Source organism: Pteropus vampyrus, unplaced genomic scaffold, assembly GCF_000151845.1.
Source record: "Pteropus vampyrus isolate Shadow unplaced genomic scaffold, Pvam_2.0 Scaffold1423, whole genome shotgun sequence".
NCBI lineage: Eukaryota > Metazoa > Chordata > Mammalia > Chiroptera > Pteropodidae > Pteropus > Pteropus vampyrus.
In genome coordinates, this window is record NW_011890204.1 from 117,843 (window position 1) to 127,719 (window position 9,877).

Consider the following 9,877-nt stretch of genomic DNA (forward strand, 5'->3'; position numbering starts at 1 on the left):
ATAATCAACCCCACAATTTACATACACACTAGGAGTAAAAACATAGCATCAAGTGATCTGATAGTGGAATCACATATTTTCTTTTCAATAAACCTCAAGTACTGTCAATATATAAAGACACACTGTAAGTAATTATACCTGTCCAAGCAGCCATTCCCTTAATACTTTCAAACATATTAACAAGTACATTTTCTACGTTTTTAAACTTCTGCTTATTCTTTACAAGGATTCCAATTTAGAGTGATAACTGAAGTGTTCTCGACTTACTGTTTTCTAATATGAATTGTCTGATATTTCAGATTTGATTTTTCATTAAATACTTCCCAACGTTTCTTTACATCTTTAAAGTTACTTAGCAGCATGAATTCTGTGGGGTTTTCTGAAGTGTATATTTTGGACAAAGACCTTTCACCACATATTAGAAATGTAGAATTTCTCCCCAGTAAGCATTCTCTTGAATATGAAGTGAGGCTGTAAGTCCAGATACAAGGTTTCTCACATTCTTCACAGTCTTAAGGTTTCTCTCCATTATGAATTCTCTCATGTTTGGTAAGATTTAAAAGCCAATTAACATCTTTTCCACATTCATTACATTTGTAAGGCCTCTCTGCAGTATGAATTCTCTCATGTCCAGTAAGATTTAAAAACCGATTAACATCTTTTCCACATTCTTTACATTTGTAAGGTGTCGCTCCCGTATGAATTCTCTGATGTTTAGTAAGACATAATCGCCAGAAAAAGACTTTACCACAATTTCTACATTTGTAAGACTTCTCTGTAGTATGCGTTCTCTCATGTTTAGTAAAGTGTGAATGCCAATTAAAGGCTTTGCCACATTTTTCACATTTGTAAGGCTTTTCTCCAGTATGAATTATCTCATATTATTAAGTGAAAGAAGGCAATCTGAAAAGGCTACCTACTGTATGATTCCAACTATATGACATTCTAGAAAAGGCAAAATGATGGAGACGGTAAAAAGATCACTAGTGGCTAGGGGTTTAGAAGAAGGATGAACAAACAAACACAGAGAATGTTCAGACCCAAGAAACTAGTCTGTATGAAACTATAATGGTGGATACATGTCACCATAAATTTGTCCATACCCACAGAATGGATAACTCAACAGCAAACCCTAAGGTAACTTTGTGAACTTTGAGGGATAATGATGTGTCAATGCAGCTTCACTTATGTAACAAATGTACCATTCTGGTGGGGGATGTGGAGAAAGGGGATGCTATGCACATGGGGGCAGAACGCATGTGGGAACACTCTATATCTACTTTATTTTTACTCAGTTTTGCTCTGAACCTCAAACTGCTCTTATAGAAAGTGTCATCCTAGACTCCTGCTTCTCTGAAATATCTGTTCTCAGGTCCATGTGTCTTTCTAGAGGTTCTTTATGCTCACCCAAGAACATAAATGTTTGTATCCACTATTTAACAAAAAAAAAAAAACCTCAATAAGATATCACCTCACATATAATTAAAATGACCACTATCAATGAAACCAAAAATACCAACTGTTGGCAAAATTGAGAAGAAATTGGATCCTTATGTACAGTGGGATGAAATACAAATTGGTTCAAACATTATGAAAACCAGTATGAAGGTTTCTCAAAAATTAAAAATAAAATTATGCCACGATGCTGCCACCCCACTTCTTGGCTCATATCCAAGAAACATCTAAAAATGGTCTACAAGAGACATTTCCCATCATGTACATTGTAGCATTATTTACAAAAGCCTGTAACACGTGGAGGCAACCCAAAAGTCCATGGACAGATGAACAAATAAAGAAAACATAGCATAAAACATACAAAAAAATATTACCCAGCCTAGAAATAGAATCGTATCTTCTCACCTAGTACAACACAGACAGACCCTGAGGACATTTTCTTAAGGGAAACATACAAGTCATGAAGAGATACATACTATGATTCCACTTATGTGAGTCTTCTAAGGTAGTCCACCTATTGGAAAATTAAAGTAAAATGATAGTAGCCAGGGTTTTGGAGTAAAAAGAAATGACGAAGTAGGGGTTTAATAAACATTGAGACAATTTTGCAAGATAGAAATTTCCAGAGATCATTGCTCAACAATGTGAATATGCTCAATGCGACTGGAATAGACAGTTACAGATGGTGAGATCTTAGATTTTTGGTGACGTGGTTTTTTTTTTGTTTGTTTTTGTTTTTAACCACAATTAAAAATAAATTATATGTAATAGACATGGAATTCTAAAACTTTTCAAATATTATTTTCATTTCAAAAAAGTGTTTCACAAAGAGAATTTAAAAGCATCAGTAAATATGCATGAAATTAAGACTATTTCCATAATGACAACTTCACAGCATAAAAAAAAAAAAAAACTCTGACCATTAACTAACAAAAGAAATAACAAGATATGTCATGAACAAAGTTGTGGAAAAATGATACAAATGTGATGAGGATTACTGATTTATAAAATCAGCATTTGAGATTAAAGTACACCATGAATAAGAAACATGCTGAGCAGGGCAGATAAAAAACTCAATGATTACTTTTTGCCTCAAGTAAACTGAAATTGAGGACATTTTCCTAAATGTGAGAGTCTAAAAACTCTGTAACTCTTTTCCAAAGGAGTACATTTGAGAATATTACATCAGCATTTCTGAATCTAAAAGTACAAATTTGACACAGATCTAATCAGAAAGCGAAAACGTACAAGACACATACCAGGCAGCCTGGACAGAACAAGACAGAATGATGAAACAATAGTTTTAAGAAACCAGGTAACAGTGGAGACTTTCCTCTTTGGTAGGCAATGTTCTAAGCTCTTCTATGGCATTAAGTTCTTGACAAATGAGGCGAGGGAAACAGATATCTTAACATATTGTAACATAGATGGATTGAGGAAACACGGAATTGAAATTTCTTATGTTTGTTGATAAAAAGCAAAAGAACATTTCGAAGTGAAACACAGAATGAGGTTTTCTCATTTTAGGATGTGCCTCGGGCTGCGATGAAATTACTGAGTCTGACCTTTGTAGGGCCATGTTTGAAGGCTCCTTAGGATTAGAAATTATAAAGTAGAAAACATGTGCCATCTGTCCCCAGTGCCCCTGGGATTTCTGCACCAAATTCCAGGATTTCCATGACTACCTTCACAAAGTCCTCACATGAGGCAAGAACAGAACTTAAAAAATGGCTTCTCGTAGGATTCCTCAGTATGTACACAGACTCTCACAGTCCCCAAGGCAATGGAAGACCAGGCAGACCCTGCCAGTGCCCACGGGCCAAGGGCAAAATGTTGGTCCCACTGCAAATGTGATGGAGATGACGGGGCGGGTGGAGAGTCCCTAGAGGATATAAGCACAGGACATATTGGAGAGACCTGTCCCTCTGTGACAGTGACACAAAGAAACCCAGGCTTCTCAGATTCTTTCCACTGAAGCAGAGCTTCCCAAATAATATTTAAAGATCTGGCTTCCTCCGAGACCTTTGGCCCTCTCACCTGTGTCATCTACTTCCTTTATTCCTACCTGCCTGGGTATGTGGACATTGTCTTTCTTCTCTCCACATCCCAGGCCTCTTTCATGTGCTTAAAAAATGTGACCAGGATTGGCTTAGAGACAGCAAGAACTCTTGAGTAGAAAAAGAAACATGAGTTTTGATAGATTCTCCAATTTACAATCCAGTATGTGCTCAGGTGAGAACAGAGGATGTTGCAGAATGTTAAAATATTCTAGAAAATAATTCCCTAAAATACTTTTTCTAACAGCACCTTAACTCTACTAGACAACACATAAAGTTTCAGACTCTGAGTTCCATTTCCAACTACATAATAAAGACTTTTTTTCTACACCAGCAAACCCCCGATTAGTTTATTGAGAGCAGCCGGGATCTGAAACTCTACCAAAAAAAGCAGAAGCTCCCAGGAGATGCTGTACTGATGAAGGAAAAAAATCCTTGCAGGTAGGGTAGGAGTTCTGGAAGGAAGTCTTTCTTACTCAGGGAGACCAGGTTCCTATAGGCCGCCAGCATCACATCCATGTACAGTTTCCACTGAGCTGGATCCAGGCAATCCCATTCCTCGAGAGAGAAACCTATGGCCACATGTGTGAATGTCAACCATCCCTGAAAGAAAGGACATTTACCAAGTGGTATCGGGCAGAGTTGATATTGTGACCCAATGTGAAAACAGAGTTAAGAGAACTACTTTTGACCTAAGAGAGTATCCAGAATTAAACAGTAAGATCAATGTTCTAGCATATTTTCTAACTCTGAGAATAAAGAATGATGTATAATTCACTGAACCACTGAAGAGACTTTGCTTGCCTGAAAGGTGAATACTAAAGTTAAGGCATTCAAAAAAGCATATGGATTTTCGACTATTGTCTTTGTATCATACAGAATGCATTGTGTACATTTCTCAACTGGAAAAGTCATGACAACTTAGAAGTGTAAAGTACTTTAAAATTTTAACATTCATAACAATGAAAATCAAAACATGGAGATTCCGATTGAGGAGTTCTGGAATGGAGCCACCATTTCCACATTTTTAACTAGCTCACTTTCACTCAGTGACGCCAATCTCTTGAAAATTTACTATATCCTGGATAATGTTTTAACAGTTTTTTATATATTAATGTATAATGCATATAAGTAACATGAGGACATTAATGTTCCTCCTCTTTAATGAAAATATTTTCTGAAACATCCAGTAAATGATAAATCTGGGGTTTTCCTTTCAAAAAAAAAATACAGACTGATACACATAGACAACCTTCACAGACGCTCATAGTAGTTTCTGTAACTAAAAAGAATAGTGATAACTTAAGCAAGACTAGCTCCAACAATGTTAACATCTTATGCACAGACAGACATATCAAAACTAAATACACATGAAAAGTGATACAGAAAAGAATGATCACAGCCATGAAATCAAGATTATTTTGCAATTCTGTAAATCTCATAAATCTATTGCGGATGATACTTTTTGTATTTTATAAACACGAGAGGGAGAGGAACACACAAAATAATATAAAATCAGAGCTATCATTTCTTGGCCTTTCATTTCTTTGAAAAACTTTGCATTTCATTTGTGCTGAGCTACCCAATAGACATTTAATATACTTGAACATACATTATTAATATGATTCTTGTAAACATTCTCGAAAGTACAAAAAGTGAAGTAGGATATGTCTGTGACAAGTGTGCAATGTAATAAAGTTTACAGGAACAAGGCCGATCGATTAAAGCTTCCACTTTGGAAGCCAATGATCTCACTTTATTTTTGTCCGGCAGCAGAGGGAGGAAGGTGCGAGAGACGTCATTGGCCAGGTGAGTCACGTGGATCATATGGCCTGGGCTGCAGCGGCTGTGAGCCAGTAGCCTGGATTCTTTATGTACAACAGGGCCCATTAGTTGAAGATGAATGAAAGTTGTCACAATGAAAGTTTTCGAACACTTATCATAGAGGATGACTAAAACCACTAGGAGAATGACTGCATCCAACGAGCACATAGGTAGCTGCAGATGAAGGTTCAAATCCTTAGCCACGGTGTCTAAAAATCCTTCATTGCCTTAAAACCGTGGCATGTAACATTTTGAAGGAAAAATGAAGATTTGGTCAAGAAAACATGAATTGAATCGAATGACAAAAGTAAATTTATTTAACATTAATCACCTCACAATAAATTATGTAGAATTTACATGTTTAAATACTTTTTATTGCTAAGCAATAGTCCGTTTTCTTTTTTAAAGGAGCAATTATCTCTATGAAAGGTGAACGCCTTCTTTTTCTAAAGCAAGAGAAACTATGATAAAAAGGGAGTTTCCAAATGAAATGTGATAGTTTTTACACATCTTTCAATAAATCTCTCCAAGATCCCTATTAATGATAAAATGAAAAATATTTACGGTGAAGAGGAACATCAACCAAGTGAAAATCGGGTAGTATAAAATAAATGGAACAGGTGACCAAAGCACATGAAAGGACCCACCATCACTGCTGTGATAATACTGGCAAAAATAAATTAATAAAAATATTATTATCTGAATCTGATCATAAAATAACATTACTTTTATGTAAATTTCAATCCACACGTAGCTCTTGGGTTCTGTAACTCCAAGCGTGCATTGAAATAGTAAGTCTTACCAATCTAGTCAGCAAGTATCTTTTGATTACTTTTTTTCAGAACACTTTGAGCTACTCTGACCACTAATACCATCATGGTCAACCCTGCACTTTCCTAATCTCGTTCTATAGCACTAAAAACTACACTTCTCTTCTTCATGTTACCTGAGCATCTGACCCGCTCCTTAGGGATTCTGGACATGGATGCCTTCCTGAGTTGGTCTGTCACAAGTTGGATGTTTTCAATAGCTGCGGATCATTAACTCCCAATGAGAATTCTTCATGCCCTTAGGGAGCCTGGACGGATGAAATGCAGAGAAGGCTCTGGACAGGGACAGAAGTAATCTCAAGAGCTGACCTTGACTCTCTTAAGGAGAAAGAAAGAAAACAAGTAGTTGAAAACAACCTCGCTAGGCAAGAACATGAGAAGTAGGAAATCAAAGGTCTCAAATCATAAATCTACCGATTTTAGGAGAAAAAGTGGACACAGCCTCTGACCTGGGACGGAACCGTTTGCCTGAGAAGCAGCCATTTCGTCCTCATCCTCCTCCTGTTCTGGGTCATTTGCTTGGCTGATGTTATGTGAGGAATCACGGCTGCATGTTGGAATGTTTCTTCATGGGCATCAGCTTCTCCCTTCATCTTCATCTGCTTCCCCCACACTCACAGGCAAAAGGACACTGAAATGCTGAAAAGGCCACTCTCTCCTGTCCATTGTCACAGGAGAGAGTCTGGTACAATGAGCTCCTATATGAAGAACAAACTGAGTCTTTCTTTCCTGTCTTCCTGTCCTCTCCCCTCCCATGGATATCCACAAATTCCCACAGCAATGAGAATAAGGGCTGTTCTCTTGCCCACCACCCCAACCCAATAGGGAATCCTGTTACCTCCCATTGACCAAAGCCTGCTGTCATCTCTCACAAATGTGTCCAGGAGCCCTCCTGACAACTTCTGGCCTCACCTTAGAATCACCTGGAACACCTCATTAAAACAGTGATGTGCCACCCAGACCAGTTGTCCAATCTGTGGGGTGCTGGGTGCAGGCATGTTATGTCTTAAAACTCCTCACATGATCTAGTAGCAACTCAGATGGGAACCATTTAGCTTGAATGAGCACCAGATTCCTGGGAGATCCGGGGCCACTCTAAGACTTTATGGCTCTGCAGATCTATAAGGTGCTCATGAAATGGCATCTTTTAAGTGCTCCCAGGTGGTGCTGACCTTGCTCCCCAGACCTCTTTTCCAGTAGCACTGGGCTACAGGTATCAAAATTGGCACACCTGAGACCTCTGGTGATGTGAGGGGTGGGGTGGGAACTACTAGAAGTCCAGGATCCCTGGGTGGATTTCCTGCCTCTTTTCCAGGAAATCAAAGAGAATTATTTTCAAAATATAAAATAATGAACAGAGATTTTGGTGCTGAAAACCTTGAAAAACTGTGAGCTGTGGAAATATGCTGACCAAATTACTTCACCATAAATGGATGGGCAGTGTAGGAACCAAGTTTCAGGTTGATCCATTCCTTCCTTCAACATTTTCTTAGCATAGACAAGAGGGACTTGAGTGCAACAGCTCCTTTGTAGCTCCCAGCTCACTAACTCCCAGCTTCCTAACTCAGGAAGCTATGTTCTGACAATGTGACGGCGCAGAGACTTGAGTCTGGGGCCAAGGGAATGCTGGATGGCCAGGAGAAACTCCGGAGAAACTGACCACAAGAACACCACCACTCCTTACACAGAAATGCAGAAGTAGCTGATTATCTCCCTTCTAACCTTTTACTTCCATACAGGTGTCGAAACCATTATTCCACCTGCCCAGTTCCACAGTTTGCCCGCTTTACGACCTCTCTGGGCTGGCAATAAAGAGCCGTGGGCCACCTTACCTCACAGCGCAGGCGCGAATACGATTACCAGGCCCGCCACTTTCAAAATGGGCCCGTTTCATGCAAGCCCACTGTGTCCCCAGCTTATAAAAGCAGCCAGGTAGAGCCGGCCCCTGAGTCAGTTCCGAGGACCTTCCTTTTGAAACGCTGTGCTGCCTTCCTTGTACTAGAGCATAAGCTTAATAAAATTTCTCTGGAAATTTTTTCTGACGTTTCCTTCCACTTCTATTTCTATGTTGGGGAATAGAGGAGCCCAAACGCAGGTGACATTATGATCATCCAAGTGCACACCGAAACAGCTTAACATTATTAAGTGCAAATAGATGTTTCAACATATGATAAAGAGTAGAAAAAAATGCAGAAATTATAATCTAAAATAAAAACAATTTATTAAAAGAGAAATCAATTTGGAATATTTTTAAATGTGATGACTTCTAGGGTCAATATTTTTCAAAAAAATTGAGACTACCTTATATTTATAAAAGAATAAGACCTTGTTAGGAGATGTCAGCAAAACTTATTTCAAAATTTGACATTTACAAAAAAGCAGAAGTTCAACAGACTAAGATTTATCTCCATATACTTCTTTAAAAAAACAATGAATCAAATGTAGATTTGGGAATCTTTGGATAATAGTTTTATGTAGATCATATGGTATTATGTAACATTGCCAATCTGCCAAATTGTCATGATAGAGATTTTAATGTGGACTCCCATGTTCACAAACAAATAAATTCATGGCCTGTGGACCCTTTTATCAAACTCAGAATAGTTTGGGAAAATCCAATTATACGTCAATATATATATATAAAAATTTATTTTGTTTGTAGAGTTTTGTTTCTTGTAAAATTCACAAAGCAGTAAAACGAACATAATTACAAGGAAAAAGAGAATTTCCTCAATTGCTGGAAATTTTTAATGTGTCTCACTGTAATATCATTATACTACAGATGAAAATTATTAGATTATTAGATTATTAAAGAAGTCAGAATTATTGAAGACTTCAAAAATTTGAAAACAGAGGAACTAGTCTGACCTGGTGAATTAATCTGAGTCACAAAAACAACAACCGTACATTTTTAAGCACACATGGAACACATAATATTTACCACTGTTAATTTTTTACAAATCAGAACTTAAATAAAGAGACTATATAGGAAAGATTATTATTCTAGAGGGAATGTTCTGAATGCAAGATTTACAAGGGTCTCACGGATCAGACAGAAAATGGTTTTTCTTTTATAGGGAAGGGTTAACGAGAGTAGAAAAAATAAATTTTAAAAAACATAAAAAGACCCAAAGATATAAAGAACAAATTGATGGTTGCAAAACATGAGTGATTGGGGAAAGGGAATAAAAAAATCGAATACAAGAAAATAAATAAAAAAGGTATATAACAACAAGAGAATTAAAAAATTTTTAAATGCAAAAACATGATAGCAGGTGGAAGAGGTAAAGGTAAAGCGCTTGAAGAGTTGGGGTAACTGCTCACCTCACAAGAGATTCTTGGGGGTAGAAACTAGTCCAGTAACAGACACGAGGTACGAAGAATGATTTGTGACAAGTTTGCTGAACGTGTGGAGATAAACGAGAGGGCCTAATACCACACTGATCTGGGTGCCGCTAAAATACTGCAGTGTGATCCTCACTGAAGATGGACCTATAGTTTTGTCTGATTTGCCTGACATCAAAACGCCCATGACAGAACTCTCAAGATGGCTTTCATATGTAACAAGTAATCTCCTAATACAGGTACTGACAGCATCAGTACCGATATGCAAAACAATGTTTGGACAGAGTTCCACCCTGTTCCAACAAATGGTCAGAAATGTAAATTTAAAAAAAGAAAAAAGATAAAAGCTTTCAGAGTGAATATATG